The following is a 17,606-nucleotide window of genomic DNA, read 5'->3' as shown; positions in this document are numbered from 1 at the left end:
CTAAATAAGATATGTTATTAAAATTAATTTCTCTCTTTTTTTTTTAGTGTAGCTACCAGGAAATTCAGAATTACATATGTGGCTTGCATTGTGTTTTTATTGAGTAGCGTTGTGTTACAGTTTGAGGAGATCCCACCCCTCCGAGTCAGAGTGAGAAATCATACCTGGCCCCCAATTGCACACAAGTTGGCAGTCATTGCCTCTGGTGCCAACCCTGTTCCATGTTGCAGCTGCCTGGGGGGATGTGTGAGGACTGTGAGACCATACCTTGGCTGAGCAGGCAGGAATATCCTGAACTCCTGGCCTGATATCACTTGCCCATCCAGGAGGAGTTCTTTTTTTTTTTTTTTTTTTGAGACAGAGTCTTGCTCTGTCGCCCAGGCTGGAGTGCAGTGGCGCGATCTCGGCTCACTGCAACCTCCGCCTCCCGGGTTCACGCCATTCTCCTGCCTCAGCCTCTCCGAGTAGCTGGGACTACAGGCGCCCGCCACCACGCCCGGCTAATTTTTTGTATTTTTTTGGTAGAGACGGGGTTTCACCGTGGTCTCGATCTCCTGACCTCGTGATCCGCCCGCCTCGGCCTCCCAAAGTGCTGGGATTACAAGCGTGAGCCACCGCGCCCGGCCTCAGGAGGAGTTCTTAATTAGCCTAAAGGATAGTCAACTAGAAGCTTCCAGGGCGCAGGACTAAGTTCAAGCTAAAGTTAAAGTGATTCTGTGAGAAGGCAAACACCTTACACATTGCAGGTGAGGGAAGATTCACGCACCTGGAACCATCCAGGCTGTCCAAGTTCAGCCTAAGTCACCTCTGGTAAAGAGGGAAGAAGGGTCCACCCCTGGTTCAGTTACTGATACCATAGGTGTAGGTCACAGGTGCCTTTGTCCTGCTGCTCTCCACAGGGACACTTTTCCATGGAAGAGATTTACCAAATGCTAATTGAGTGTTTGTTAAATGTTTACTATGGGCCAAGCCCTGGGTTTTTCTCTATGCATTAAAAGTGTGAATAAAGGGGAAAAAAGGGCTTCTGTCATGAGTGGCACACATAGGACAACTCGATTTCTCTTCATGCCAAATAAACATCAAGAGATTTTGGAAGCATAATTTTTTGGTAGTTGGGCAGCTGGTGATCACTGGTGCTAGCACCCTTACTCCTTGTCTAAATCAGAGGTTGCAGCTCTGGTCATGTTATATTGGATGATTCCACACACTAAACCTACGTAGTAGATCCTGCCCCACCTCAGGGCTATGTGGTATGATATATGCTGTTTCCACACTATGCGACTGCATGCTATCTTATTGGTTTAAATGGTGTAGGTGCCCATAACACAATGGCAAGCATCCTGTGTATATAAGTACAGAAAAGATACAGTGAAAATCACTATAAAAGACAAAAAGTGGGACCAGGTGCAGGGACTCACACCTGTAATCCCAACACTTTGGGAGGCTGAGGCAGGAGCATCTCTTGAGGCCAGGAATTCAAGACCAGCCTGGTCAACATAGTGAGACCCCATCTCTACGAATAAAAGAGTAAATAAAGGGCTCCTGATCTACTAGGGAGGTGAAGGCTGTTGGTCATTTGCAGGTAGTTAAAATTATATAGTTGTTAGGAAGTAGATGGGGCCATTCTGTTGTGGGCACAGGGGCTGAACTCACATCACACCTCACTCGTTAGTAGATGACTGTAGATATCAAATTGCTTTAAACCAGTTTCTGCTTCTTCACTGCTGAATCCCCAGCACCAGGAAAAATGATTGGAACCATTAGTTGCTAAATAAGTATTTGTTAAACAAACCAATGTTTGAATGGAATTTCTGTATTTCTCCTACTCCCCAGAAAAAAGGGCCTGACCATGTCTCTCAGAGGCGGCCTAGAAGCTGGAGAAGATGTCTCAGAACCAGTCAACTTCCTTCTTCTCTCCCTTCCTCCTTTTTTAACTTCCTTCCAAATTTTGGTGTCTTTCCTGACTCTAAGCCAAGTTCCCCTCACCAATCTTTCTGTTTCTAGAACTTTTTCTTCCTCTTTTCCTTGAGTTCTTTCCACCCAAGAATAAGTTGTTTCACTCTTGCTATTTGCTACAGCAATGCCCATTCCCCTACCATTTCCACTAGTCTAAAATATGGATTTTACACAGTGGTTTAAAAAAAGAGCGAAGTTGCTAATGTGTTGGTTTGGGCCTGGGGGATCTTGTGAGATCCTTCCGGGCAGAGGTAGAACTCTAAGGTCAAAAGGATGATTGCCTACAAATATGAAGGCACTGATGCTGGATCTGAGAGGACTGGATGATGGCCTTAACTCAGATGCCATGGCATCATGTAGCTGCCTCCTACTGTTGGTCAGTTTCTGCCTTCAAGGAACAAAAACTCCCCCATTCTCACTTCACCAGGCACATTTCTTCTGTTTACATGAGGTTCTCAAGCATACTTAGGCTGGAGAAGAGGGTTCCATTAGACTTTGCATGGTGCCCACTTTTATTAGATATACTAATGATTTTGTTCTGGTTATATACTTGCCATTATTTTGGGGATGGGCATTTCTGCATCACAATCTCTTTTCTTTTGACGATCCAGGAAACATCTCTGACATCTGACTATAAAACAGATGTTCCTGAAGATGGAGTATAACCTTCACATAAAGCCTTGCTGTTTGTAGGAGAATTGCTGTATCTAACAACTGTTGCAACTTCCCAAGAGGAAAATGAAGTGCTTTAAACATTTTTTCATGGTAGCTCACACCTGTAATCCCGGCACTTTGGGAGGCCGAGGTGGGCGGATCATGAGGTCAGGAGATCGGGACCATCTTGGCCAACAAGGTGAAACCCTGTCTCTATTAAAATACAAAAAATTAGCCAGGTGTGGTAGCGCGCACCTGTAATCCCAGCTACTCAGGATGCTGAAGCAGGGGAATCGCTTGAACCCAGGAGGTGGAGGTTGCAGTGAGCCAAGATCGCGCCACTGCACTCCAGCCTGGTGACAGAGCAAGACTCCGTCTCAAAAAAACAAACAAACAAAACATTTTTTCAAAAATCTACTTAAATGGTTCAGAGTTCTTGTGGTTGGTGTGGCTTTCATCATAATTGCTGATGGAATCATAAGGTCTTCATTCAGCCTGAGTGTACACCATGGAATGAGGATGTGCTGAATGTAGTCTGTATTTCTCTAATGATATCCTTCATCCAAGTTTATTTTAATGCCACAGTATTTGGAAAGAGTAATTTACTAAGCCCTTGTCCCTAGTCCCACTCCCTACTTCCATTTTTCACAGGTTTGTGTAGCATATAAAATAAAAGAGCAAATGCAAATCAAAAGTCTTCCAGCAGAGCTAGTGTTTCCTGTACTGCTTCGTAGTTCTGGCTATTCGTGGTATAAACTATATTCAAGTCCCATAAACAGGGCTTTTCAATTAGCTTGAAAAAAATTATTAAATGTTTGGTGGGTACCAGAATAGCAAGATTCGTGGTTATTTGGAAGGCTTGTTTTATGCTTTGAGGCCGCCGTGGCCTACCACAGAACTACACCACAGACTGTGAATTTAGCAAATCCCAGGAACTTGCCTGGAAGTCAGAATTGTTCCCATATGATTAAAAACAATTTATTCAAGTACCCAGTTTCTTCAAGCAGAAAGCTAGAAGCATTGGGATCGAGGAAGCAGGTGTGGAAAGTCCAGATGAAGCACATATTAGGAAGACAGCATATTGTCAAAGACAGTATAAACTGGATTCAGGACTACACCGTGATTTTCCAGTTTAATACTATTGCCTTTAAAATAGAAATAGTGCTGCTTTATATTATGAAGGACTTTAATGGACTGATTGATGTGTACTTTCCCAACTATATTTTCGTTTCACCTTACTAATAATGTGAATTGTGAGTACCTTTTGCCTGGTTTACTCTGCAGACTGCATTTAAATGCCTTTCTCCAGGAAGCCTTCTTTGACTCACTCCTGAGACCAATCTCCATGCCACCCAGGACTGAGTTTGCTATTGCCCATAACAATGGGTCCTGATCCCTCTCACAGCACCTGAATTCACGTGATTATTTGTCTGCTGCCCCCACTGGACTTGTAAAAGTACTTGAAAACATAGGTTCTATCTAGTTGGTTCTTGTGCTGCCAAACTTAGTATAATACCCAGCCTGTCATAGGTGCTGAATTTACTTGAACTGTTGGAGGCAAAAATGAGGTTCAGAAAACTTAAACATTTTGCCCAAGGTGCTAGAATGTGAACCCCGTAAGAGTAAAGCCTCAAACTGTCACATTCAGTACAATATCCCCAACATCTAGAAGAGTGCTTTGCACAGAGTAGGTCCGAAAAAGGTTGAATCAGTGAATAAAATGGGTAATAGACCAGGACATAAACCCAGATCTGCCCTATTGAAACCCTGTACTTTTTTATATTACATCCAAAAATATATACCATGCTTTCTCTTCAGATGGTGTAAATCTTTCGCCTTTTATTTTACATTCAAAACATAAAAGGCGATTGAACCTGTTTAATAAGCTCCTCCCACATGCCCAACCCTGTGTAAGCGACTTTCTTGTTTATGATTTTATTTAATCTTTCCAACAGTGCTGGAAACATTGTATGAGGTTACATTTCCCTTGGGTAAATACCTGAAAGCATAGAGTAGACATTTGTTTAATTTTGTAAGAAGCTGTCAAACAGTTTCCCAAAGTGATTGTTCCATTTTACAATCTTCACAACAATCCTGAGAAGGTCTGAGTTGTGAGAAGTCTGAGCTGTCCTAGGAAATTAAATGTACTTTCCCTTGACAGAAATATATTTAATCAGTTAAGAGTAGTTGAGACAATTTTGATGTTTTCCTTATCTTTCCAAAGGGCCTGCTTGTTCCTGTTTTGTACACACTGTCTTTAGAGTCTGCTTGGTTCTGAGCTCGTGTTTGACTTCATTTTGAAGTACAATGTTTTTGCAGCTGTAATCTGATATGTGGAATTTGGTCGTGCTCATGTGCATTTACTGGTATTTTAAGATGTGAAAGTACTTCCAAAATTATAGAAAGAGGAATTGCAGAGGAATATTTTTAATGGACACATTCATATATAGTAATCCCCTTGTTGTGATATGCATGTTTTCTAGCAAAGTTGATTGTACATTTTATAAAGTATTCCATTATTTACAAGTTTAAGGTATATCACTTACTTAAAACTTTGGTTGAGGTGGGTGGCCAGTCTGTTAAGATACTGGGTATTATCCATACATAATGGTATTTCTCCTGAAAATGTCATTTCCCCCTCATAGTTAAATTTCCCCTCAGAGCGTTTTTCTAGTCCTGGAACTTAGCTGCACAATTGCCACAGCCCTACCAACCAAAACTGAGGAATTTCTCCCTGTGCTTGGGAATTCCTTGAAATTTCTCTATCTTGACTATCTATAAATCTTAATATAGTCAATGATAACATTGCAGAAGTAGGGGCTGCCATCAAAAATACAATGTGACACGGCTTTAAAATTCCATAGGAGCCCAAAAAGAAGTAAAACTATTTAGCTCCTGAATTATGAATTTGGAAATTTGAAATGTTTATATCAAATATATTGAGACACTGATACCTATATTTACAGCGAAACTAAGGAAAAAACAGAATGCTGCAGGAGATTGTAGGAGTAGAAGAAATGGGTGTCCTCTTAAAGCACACAGTTTTTATTCTAAACTTAAACATTTTAAAAGTTGATCATTTAAATTGTAAATGTTTTTCTTAATTATTGACCATAGATTTTTTTTTTTTTTTTTGGAGACGGAGTGTCGCTCTGTCACCCAGGCTGGAGTGCAGTGGCGCTATCTCGGCTCACTGCAAGCTCCGCTTCCCGGGTTCACGCCATTCTCTTGCCTCAGCTTCTCCGAGTAGCTGGGACTACAGGCGCCCACCACCACGCCTGGCTAATTTTTTTTTTTTTTTGTATTTTTAGTAGAGACGGGGTTTCACTGTGATCTCGATCTCCTGACCTCGTGATCCGCCCGCCTCGGCCTCCCGAAGTGCTGAGATTACAAGCGTGAGCCACCGCGCCCGGCCCATAGATTTTTTAAAGTACAGTTTTTAATGCATGCAAGTGTCATTTCTGTTTGTTTTTGTATTACTTTCATTTTCTCATAGCAATTTACTATTACAAGGGAATAAGTAAAAATTTAGGTACTTATGAGCTTTGAGGATCAGTAAAAAATAAAGACATACTGTTTGTCTTCTAGTTTAAACCACATAATTAGCTACTTGAATGTTTAATATTGATTAGTTCATGTGTGTCTCCTCATTACTTCTGGCCTCCCCAATGGTAAAAACGATGGTCCATTAGTTAAGCACATTATTTTGAGCAAAGATCACCCGTTCCCTGGCTCTGTGCATAAATAAAAGCGTATTTGTGCCAGTTGAGTGCACTTGTGAATTGTGATGAAGATGTCATGCACTAATTTGCAGCCAGATTAGATTATGACAAATTTAGCAGGGATGACACGATTTTTTGAATGGATATTTGAAATTTTTCATGATTTGAAAGTCCCTGAGCCCTTTATTCTCATGAATGATTATACTCTGCAACAAGGGAGACTATATTTAATGATGTGATTAGCAGTTTGTGACATATTTCATTTTGTGTTCTCATGTGATTGAGTTATTTTCAAATAGTACCTTGGGGAGATGAATTAACTATTTTAGTGCCCTAGGATTTAGTTTAATGAAGTACTTCTCTCAATGTTACTTCAATGTTCTAGAACAGTGCCAGCCAAACATATATATATATAAAATGTTGTGAGACACATGTTAAGTTTTCCAGTAGCCACATTTTTAAAAGTGAAAAGAAATAGTTGATATTAATTTTAATAATATAAATTTAACCACCGTGTCTAAAATGTTGTTTCAATATGTAATAAGTATTTTAAAAATATTAATGATGTAGTTTAGATTCTTTTTTTAAATACGTCTTATAAATCTGGTGTTTATTTTAAACTCACAGTACATCTCAATTCAGACTAGCCACATTTGAAGTCTAGAAAGATTTCCCTGTCTTGCAGTCTGGAATCCTCACACTGGGTTTTGCTATGAAAATTACTAAGTTTTGTTTTTTTCTTAGAGTCACATTTCACTATCTTTAAGTCTTGAGATAATTGGAAAGGGAAGTTTTGATCATTACAAAAGCCAGCACTTACTGAACCATCCACTGTGTGAAGCATGTTACACCTATTCATTATCTAATTTAATTTTCACAGGGACCCTATAAAGTTAGACATCTCTATCTCTATGTTACACATGAGGAAATTGAGGCACAGAGATTGATCTACCTGTTTGAGGTCACATTGGGTAGTAGGAGGCACAGTCAGGATTCTAATCTAGGTTTGCCGGGCCCACTCCCAGCTCTCTGCTGAGAAAGGAATGGAGACTCCAGGCATGCTGGTTGCTGAGCTACCAGGAGCCTTTCCAGATCAGCGAGAATGGAGGGTGTGCTGAGCGGCAGCAGCCAGGAGAGCCACTAGGTCAGCGCTGAAGCCCACCTGCTTCTCTGAACATCCCAGGCATGTGCTTCTCTCTCTCCAGACAACATTTAGTTTATATTTATTTATTTATCATTACATGTGGAGATGTTTACCCACTATTAGTTTATATTTATTTATTTATCGTTACATGTGGAGCTGTTTACCCACTAAGTTCATACAAACACGTCCTTATGCATGTTTATGAATTTGCCTGAGTACCTATGTCTCATATTGTTGTGATGAGTAACCCCTTAACCTTTGCACTGATAAGAACCTGTTAATGTCATTCAAACATATTTTTAATATGGAGGTTTTTTTTTAAATTTTAATAGGAGTTTTTTTTGTTTGTTTTTTTTTTTTTTGCAGTTGCAAGATGTAATAGAGTGAAAACAGAGCTCCCATACAAAGGGAGGGGACCCAAAGGGGGTAGCTGTTGCCAGCTCAAATGCCTGGGTTTATATCCTGCTCATTGTCCCTCCCCCTGTGCTCTCAGGCGATAGATGTTTGGCTGTTTCTTTACCTCCTGTTTTTGCCTAATTAGCATTTTGGTGAGCTCTCTTTACTACTTGATTGGTTGGGTGTAAGCTAAGTTGCAAGCCCTGTGTTTAACGGTGGATGCGTCACCTTCCCAGCTAGGCTTGGGGATTCTTAGTCGGCCTAAGAAATCCAGCTAGTCTTGTCTCGCAGTACCCCCTCTTAACAGGAAAACCCAAGTGCTGTTGGGGAGGTTGGCCGACAACCACTCTAACTGCTTCCTGCTGAATTGGAGTGTAGTAGGGGTTGTGCAGGGGTCCTTGGGAGGGGTGCCTTCGATGTCATCAACATTGGAGCATGGTCTAGCAGGCTGGTCCAGGGGTCCTCGGTAGATCTTAGTCATGGACTGCATCTGGGGCTCCATTTGAAGAACGATTTGTACTTTTACAGCTTTGATTCTGGAAGAGACAAACTTAACAAGGAGGTTAAAGATACAGGGATTCAAATGTATTCAAATAATCCCCTGCAGTGCAGGGGATTATTTCTTTGGCACACTTCACAGGCCTTGACTATCTGCTTGATAGTTTCGAAAAGGCCTGGTCCAGTAAATAATGATTTGGCCATCTGATAGGTGCTATCAATGCCTAGGTGAAAGATTTGGTGAAGGATTTTAAGTAATTTCCATTGGTTAGCTGCAGGCAAAAGTATTTTTCCTTCTTTCGTGGCTAGCCATCCTGAGGGGAGGAAACTATGTCCTCGTGAGGTTCCCCATTCTGTTTCTTCTGCTGAGTACTGCGGCTTGGTTTCCTGGAGGGGGTTACCCCATACTAGGGGTCCTTCTATAAGCATTTCTAATGGAGGGTCCCACCTTGCAGCTCTTTTGGCTTCAATATCCGCTTGGCAGTTCCCTTCTATTTCCCTTTCCTTTCCTTTCTGATGGCCCCGGCAGTGTAAGACTGCCACCTCTTTAGGTTTCTGTACAGCCAATAATAATCTCCTAATGGCTTCCTGATGTTTGATAGGTGTTCTCAGAAGGTAGAAACTCCCTTTCTCTCCATATTGCTGTGTGGACATGGAGGACTAGGTAAGCATACTTAGAGTCTGTATATATATTTACCCTTTTTCCTTTTCCTAATTCTAGCGCCCGAGTGAGGGCTATTAGTTTTGCCAGCTGAGTGCTAGTTCTTGGAGTGAGGGGATTACTTTCAAGTATTCTATTATTACTGAACACTGCATACCCCGCTTTTTGAAGTCCTTTTTTCACAAAGGAACTTCCATCAGTATACAAGTTGAGGTTGGGATCAGTCAAGGGAACCTCTAGAAGGTCCCCTCAAGTGGCGTAGGTTTGAGCAATCACCTGTTGACAGTTATGTTCTATCTTTTCTTCATTGTCTGGAAGAAACGTGGCTGGGTTAAGAGTTGCAGAAGTGCGCAGTCACAGCACTGGCCCTTCAAATAATAGAGCCTGATATTTAAGCAAATGGTTGTCTGACAGCCACAAGTCTCCTTTAGCAGTGAGTATGCCATTCACATCATGAGACGTCCACACAGTAAGATCTCTTCCTTGTATTATTTTAACTGCTTCAGAGGCTAAGACTGCTACTGCCGCCACTGCCTGTAAACAATGAGGCCAGCCTTTTGCCACTACATCAATTTTCTTACTCAGGCATGCCACAGTTTGCAAGCTGGTCACTCAGACCGTGTAAGGACTCCTACAGCTATTCCTGTTTTTTTTCTGTGACGTATAAAGAAAAGTCTTGCCCCGTTGGCAAGCTTAACACTGGGGCTTGGGTTCCAGGCCTTCTTTAGGGCCTGGAAAGCCGCTTCTGCTTCAGGTGTCCATCTTACTAAATGGATATTGGCTGAGTGTCCTTAATTAGTGTATATAATGCCCTGACTATTTTGCCATACCTGGGAATCCATATTCGGCAGAAGCCTGTTATGCCAAGGAACCCTCTTAGTTGCTTTAGGGTTTTGGGATGAGGATAAGCCAGTATAGGCTGGATACATTCCTCACTGAGGGCGCTAGTGCCTTTGGATAATTTTAGCCTTAAGTATTTAACCTGCTGTAAGCAGAGCTGAGCCTTTGGTTTGGAAACCTTGTAGCCACAAGTGGCAAGGAAGTTTAAAAGCGCTTGGGTGGCTTGATGGCACAAGGTTTCTGAATGGGTGGCTAGAAGTAAATCATCCATGTACCAAAGGACAAGAGTGTCCAAGCATGAGAACTGGCTCAAGTCTTGGGCTAATGCCTGGCCAAATACATGGGGGCTATCCCTGAACCCTTGGGTAAAACAGTCCAGGTGAGTTGAGACATTGGGTTTGAAGGATCTTCAAAGAAGAATTGAGAGTTGGGACGTACAGGGATGCAGAAAAAGGCATCCTTAAGGTCCAGGACTGTAAACCACTCTGGTTCCTCTAGTATTTCGGAAAGCAGTGTATAAGGGTTAGGTACTGCTGGGTAGAGAGGGACAACAGCCTCATTGATAATCCTGAGATCTTGCACTGACCTCCACTGTCTGTTGGGTTTCTGTACTCCTAAAATTGGAGGATTGCAGGAGCTGTTGCATGGTTTTACTAGGCCTTGGGCTTTTAGGTCCTTAACAATTTTTTGGAGTCCTTGTTGGGCCTTGGGTCTAAGGGGGTACTGCCTTTGGTAGAGAAAGGAGGCAGAATCCTTTAGTTTAATTTGAACAGGACGGACATTCTTTGCTCATCCATATTGTCCTTCTGTTGCCCAGACTTCGGGATGGATTAATTCCTTCCTCAAGCAGGGGACAACAAATGGGTGTTCCTTCTCCTTTGCTCAGGTGTATAATGGCCCCTGCTTTTGCTAGAATGTCTCTCCCTAACAAGGGAGTGGGGCTTTCAGGCATTATTAGAAAAGTATGTGAAAAGAATAAAGTTCCCCAGTCACAGCTTAGTGGCTGGGAGAAGTATCTAGTGACTACCTGTCCTAGGACCCCTGGATAGTGACAGATCTGGAGGACGGTTGTCTGGGACAGGAGAGTAAGACTGAGAAGGCCACGCCAGTGTCCAGGAGACAGTTAACCTCCTGGCCCTCAATGGTCAAGCATACCCGGGGTTCTGTGAGGGTGATGGCATGGGCTGGTGCTTGCCCCAGGCACCCTCAGTCCTGCTGCTGGATCATCTGGTTAGTGGCTTCTGACTCAGAGGACCTTCATCCCCTGGGGCAGTGAGCCTTCCAGTGATTCCCTTGACATAAGGGGCATGGATGAGGGGGCGGCTTATTTCTATTTGGACAATCTTTTGAAGTGTCCTTGTAGACCACACTGGAAGCAAGCCCTATTAGCATTCAATTTGCCCAGCTTTTCCCTTTTCCAGAGCCTAATAGGAGTCATTTTAATAGAAGTAATTTTCTTTTTCCATGGAGTCTGTAAGTAGGGATATGGAGCTGGGAATCTCCTAACTATAGACATAGGTAAGGAGAAAGAAACTAGCAGTGTCTTCGAAGCATACTTTCTTGCTAGAAGACTGAAGAGAAGAAAAATGTTTTTCAGTATAATTGGTCAGGTGAACTAGAGTCTTCTCTTGGAAGACTTTGCCAAGCCTCCCTGAGTTTGTTAGCATACTGAACGTAGTAGGAACTAGTCCTTTCCTTTGGGCTGCTTCCATTTCTCCATCTGCACAGCAAATAAGAGAACAGGAGGAGAAATAGGAGAGGAGCTTGGAGGCTTTCTGCCCACCTCTCCATAAGTTAGCTGTCATATCCCAGGGAGACAGAGTTCCAGTTTAACCAAGTGTGGGACATATCCCTGAGCCATCTGAGCACCTGATGTATAAGAAGAGATTGCTCGAAAGACTGTTGTGGTTCTCCTGGGATCTGGGCTTCCAAATGCCCAAGATTTGGAGAAAATGACTTATGTATGACCCAGAAATATGATGTGTAATCTTTGATATGATGAAAACAACCCATTACTTTAGCAATCCAAAAATTATACTCATTACCTGAGTGGATTTTGGGGCTATTTGCTAAATAACCTGAATCTTCAGTTATAATTGTTGAGTAAAGTATGAACAGGGAAAGAGTAAACTAACAGTTCCTGCTTGTCCTACCCTTCTAGCCTGCAGGTTCTATCCAGTCATGCTGGTGTGAGCCCTGTCATATCTCAGATTTCATCCTTGGGTCTGAGCATTGAGGGATTGACCATCTTAAGTTTTGGCATCCCATGATACACATTCAGGACAGTGTAGATAACTTGTAAGGAGGAAGAGTCATTTTCTTTTCAGCCAGTAAGTATCTGCTGAGTACCTGTGTACCAGGTGCTTAAGGGAGACAGAAGTATATGTGACAGATACATATCTGGGAAACAACAATATTCAACAAGATACCATCAAGCAAGCTCTGTATTGCCCTTTCTACTAAGTTCTTGAAAATCTTGTAGAATATTAAAATATGTTTGAATTATATTGGTAGGTTCTTATCGGTGCAAAGGTTAAAAGGTTCAGTAAAGAAAAAAAAAAGACTCTGGAGTCAAACCAACCTCATGTCAAATGCCAAGTCTCACTGGCTGTGTCACCTTGGGTACAGTACTTAACTTTTTTAAGCCATATATTTATCTAGAAAGTAGGAACAACAATAGTCCTTATAGGATTGTTGTAAACATTAAATAATAGAATAAATGTGTGTGGTTTTAAAATATGTCTATAAAAACCGTTTTTACAAAAGAATCCCAAGTGTAATATATGCAGATACTTCTTCTCCAGGAGGGAGAGAAGGAGTATCTACATCCCTGAACCTTAAGTATGGGCTAGACATAGTGACTGGCTTCCAAGGAAGACATGTGGAAAGGGAAAAATACTTTACCTGGAGAAACCTGGTAGATACCTCTTTGACCAAATGATCAAGTTAACATGATCAGAGAGAATGTACCTCCTGAAATGATATGATGAAAAGGGCACTTCATCTTTGTGGTAATCTTTCCAAAAACTCATAACCCCAGTGTGACCATGAGAAAATACATCAGACAAACCCAAATTAAGGGACATTTTTAAATACCTGACCAGCACTCCTCAAAACTATCAAGGTCATGAAACACATGGAAAAATTGAGAAACTGTTCCAGACTAGAAGAAACATGCCAACTAAATGCAATTTAGTATCCTGGATATGGATCTTGGAAGAGAAAAGGGGACATTAATGAAAACATTGGTGAATCTGAATACAGTTGGGAGTTTAATCAGTAATAGTCTACTAATGCTGCTTTCTTAGGTTTCACACTGTACCACAGTAACATAAGATAATATTAAGAAAAAAATGAAACCATGTGAAGGGTATATAGAAACTTCCTGTATTATTTTTGCAACCTTTCCTTAAATCTATCATAAGTTCAGAAAAATTATTCAAAATAAAAAATTTATTTTAATAACATATGTTCACAAATTCTTTCATACCCCTTCCTTCAAAAGATAGAGATTGCCTCTCCTTGAGTAGGCCGTATTTAGTGTTTCACTTCTAATGAATAAAATGTGGCATAATTGATGATATGTAAATTCCAAGACAAGATCATAAAACCTGCTCTGTCTGGGATCACTTGCTCTGGAGGAAGCCAGCTGCCATGTCATGAAGTCACTCAAGCAGCCTTCTTCACAAAGAGACCCACAGGGTAAGGGACTAGGTCACCCTACCAACAGTTAGCAAGGGACTGTGTCCTCCTACAGTCATGTCAGTGAGCCTTTTTGTAAAAGGACCATCCAGCCTTGGTCAGGCCTTCTGACAATTGCAGTCCTGGCTCATCGCTTGCCTAAAACCTCATGAGAAACCTTGAACCAGAGCACTCAGCCAAGTGGCTCCCAAATTCCTGACCACAGAAACCGTGAGATACTAATGTTTGTTGTTTTAAGCCACTAAACTTTAAGATGATCTGTTATATGTAAGTAGATAACGAACATGAGATGAAACATGGTTAGCATATCACCTAGTGTATATAGGTATGCAATGAATTTTTGTTTCTACTATAGCATTATTGTTCAAAAACTGTTATTTTTCTTCCCCTGATATTCTGGTATTCCCATTTCCTCTCTACCTGGAACAGTAATTCTTAACCCTGGCTGGATATGAGGATCATTTGGTGAGCTTTTTAAAAAAAAAAAACACCAGGGCCCAAAGCCCTAGACCATATTAATTGAATCACAAATTTTGGGATGGGACCCAAGCACCAATTTTTTTAAATTTATTTTTTATTTCAGTAGGTTTTGGGGGAACAGGTGGTGTTTGATTACATGAATAAGTTCTTTAGTGGTGATTCCTGAGATTTTGGTGCACTCATTACCCAAGCAGTGTACACTATACCCAATATGTAGTCTTTTATCCCTTACCCCCCTCCCACTATTTCCCCCAAGTCCCCAAAGTCCATTGTATCATTCTTATGCCTTTGCATCCCCACAGCCAGGCACCAATTTTTTTTAAGTTCCCTTCATAATTTTCATGGGCAGCCATGATAAAGGACTACTGCTGTAGAAACAGTAACATTCCTGTAATCCCAGCACTTTGGGAGGCTTAGGCGGGTGGATCACGAGGTCAGGAGATCAAGACCAGCCTGGCCAACATGGTGAAACCCTGTCTCTACTAAAAATACAAAAATTAGCTGGGCGTGGTGGCACATGCCTGTAATCTCAGCTACTCAGGAGGCTGAGGCAGGAGAATCGCTTGAACCAGGGACTCAGAGGTTGCAGTGAGCCGAGATCGTGCCATTGCACTCCAGTCTGGTGATAGAGCGAGACTGTGTCTCAAAAAAAATAACAAAAAAGTAACATTTAAATATGGGCTACCACCATTCCGACTTCTGAACTTAGGAATAGAAAGTTATATTTCTTGATATTTTATCAAAACTGGCTTTATGCATAAGAGAAAATATGTTGTACAAAGGAGATTCAAAAACTGTCCATTGAAATAGCATGTGATTATATATAGCCTTCTTTGAAGAAAATTAAACAAGCTTTACTATAGGAGTTTGCCACTTGACAGGCAGAAACCACAGGGCAATTCTATAGACCTTATGGCAGGAAGCATACTATTTGTAGACAGTATTTCAAAGGGTAGTTAATGCTTGCTTGGTTAGTATACCAAACTGGAATTCCTTCCTTCCTGTTTATATTTTCTTTCTCTTTGTAAAGCATACATACCAAAGCAACATTTGCTGCATATGAGTTTAAGAAAATCACCTGCTGAAGGTAATTTTCTTAAGAAAAAATAAATTACTAGTTTGTTTAAATAGAAGGTCTGCATATTTTATATTGAAAACATGTAGCCATGAAATAGACAACCTACAATTAGTGTGGAAGAGTTTATCATTTCATCACGTTGTATAACCCATGGAAAAAAAATAATCTATGTGTTGTAGCCAGGAACCGGGTCTCTACCAAAGTGAATTTTGACCTTTCTGTTTTGTCATCTGGGCAGCTCATTTAACCAAAAGGGAGAAGCAAATGGTAATTCCTGGGCTAAGCAGGCTCATCGCTGTCCAATGAAACTCCTTTACTTAGATTTGGACACTAAGTTGAATATATTTAAAAGGCATTTGTTGAACATGGATTTTGTGTGGGAACTTTAGAAGATTTTGAAGATTCTGCCCCTGGCTCCACAGGTTTGTAACACCATTGATAAAATGGAAGATAGTATAGGATGCACTTTGAGTTTTTGCTTTTTAAATCATGAGTAAAATATAAGTTCAAAGAACGACAAGCATGGATCAGGTTGGACAGAAAAGATGTGTAGGAGAAGGTAGCATTTGATCTTCATAAATAAGAGTAGTAGGTCTTTGATATTTGACCCAAGTCATGGGTATAGTTTGGATAGGTAAGGAGGAAAGACAGCATCTAAGCCAGAAGAGAATCACAACAGCAAAACTAAGCATCATGTGGACAGTGGTGACATGACTAACTTATATAAAGTGGAGGTTTATTTCAAAAGTAATAGAAGTGATGTTGAATAAGTAGATCAGGACCAGATGATGCTGAAGCCTTGAAGGCCAAGGTGAGGACCCAGTAACCATTGAAAGTTCCTGAGCAAATTGAAATTGGGGGGATGTGTACAGAAGGAAGGGGAGAAGGAAGTAACCTGCAGGATGGTTTGAAAAGAGTAAAACAATAGAGGGATGAACAAATCTGAGACCTAACAGAGAAAATTAAGAAACTTGATTAATTGGAAGCATACTCTTCCTTTTAAGGGATATGTCCTAGGCTGAAGGCCAGCTCCAAATGGCAGACAGCCATCAATAGATAGTGACAATAGTGAAAATACAATCAACAAATAACCTACTTTGAACATTTGAATCTAAAATTTGTAAATTAGGAATATGATTTTATAATCTTATAGCTCAAGTGGAATACATGCTAAAACTTATAAATGTATTGTGATAAAATGCTCATCTCTCTATTGTAGATAAACTCAAACTGTATTTCAACAGGAAATAAGGTTTTATCTGCAACATACATATACTTAAAGTATTCCTTTTAAAGTGACAGCATCACATCTAGCAATTTGTTCCCTTCCTTTCTAATGAAAATTATCTGAATTTTTAAGTTCCAGTTTATCTTGTTCAGTATTATACTGAACAGTTAGACATCTAATTCTTGTTATGGATAGTCATAGTACTTCAAATATAAGACTTCCTTATATGTTTGAAACATTTCTTCCTTTCATCTTTTAGGTAACTAACCATTAGGTAGGCATCCTGATATAATGGTAATATTAAACAATCCAGAAAACGTGGAAATATTCCCAGGGTCTTGTGGACCTTTCCGTATGACTGATTGAGTATTCTTACAACATGGCTACTGGTTTTCCACAGAACTGGAGTCTGTATCCTTCTCTGAAGACTAAAGAGAAGCAATGGCCAGCTTGTCTAGTGATGTGGTCCTGCAGGAAACTGCTTGACAGTCTGTAGAAACGATTTGTTTCTATCAATAGTGGTTTCTCACATTTTGCTATGACCAGTTGACTTGTCATAAATGAGTAGATTGGCAGTTTTTCAAAACATCATCTGGAGAATACTAGTTCATATCATATGGGAGTAGTTTTGAATAAGTTATACTATCAGATCCATAGCAAAAAAATATGCATATGGTCGTTTGTTTTCTGAGGTGAATATAATTCTAGATTAGCTAATAAAACAATACAAAGATTTCCACTTTTTTTAAGATTCAAAGTTTAAACCAACCTTCCCTCTGAGAACAATAAAAGCTGGACAAAATATACTAAAAGGAATTGCTCAGAGTAATGGGAAGTCTAAAATTATGGGAAAATACGGAAAATGAGTTAAGAAATAGAGAGGTGAATCTGCCATGTGGGGCCACTTTTCTACTCAGATATCTTATGGTCCTGGAAGAGGTAACCGAGAAGCCGAGAAATGTAGCAGGGCTTTTGACAGCCCTGTAGAATAAGGGAATAAAACTTGCAGTCCAGAAACCAACCAAAGCTAGGAGTGAAGCTAGTAAATATCCCACACTTTGGATTGAGACATGACTGGCTACTGCCAGGAATAAGAGTGAAGTAGATTGGCCCACTCAGAGTCTGAAGCTCAACTTCAGATCAGTTTTTAATCCTTGAAATTGAATCAAGATTATCTTGGATTGCTGTTTTCTATACCTGCCAATAGCAAAGTAAAGTACATCTCAAAAAAATGTGTTTTATCAAAG

At 40.6% G+C, this 17,606-nt stretch overlaps 1 protein-coding gene and 1 non-coding gene across 3 annotated transcripts in view; both read left to right on the top strand.

Moving 5' to 3' along the window:
• ZNF704 (zinc finger protein 704) overlaps positions 1–17,606 on the top strand; it is a 236,700-nt gene that overhangs the window by 124,739 nt on the left and 94,355 nt on the right. The window lies entirely within an intron of this gene.
• Positions 1,014–1,147, top strand: LOC116814006 (U11 spliceosomal RNA). The gene has a single exon (XR_004371112.1). It is a non-coding gene; the product is annotated as a U11 spliceosomal RNA (small nuclear RNA).

Source organism: Hylobates moloch, unplaced genomic scaffold (assembly GCF_009828535.3).
Source record: "Hylobates moloch isolate HMO894 unplaced genomic scaffold, HMol_V3 SCAFFOLD_9, whole genome shotgun sequence".
Classification (NCBI taxonomy): Eukaryota; Metazoa; Chordata; class Mammalia; order Primates; family Hylobatidae; genus Hylobates; species Hylobates moloch.
This window is presented reverse-complemented; position numbering and strand designations above follow the sequence as displayed.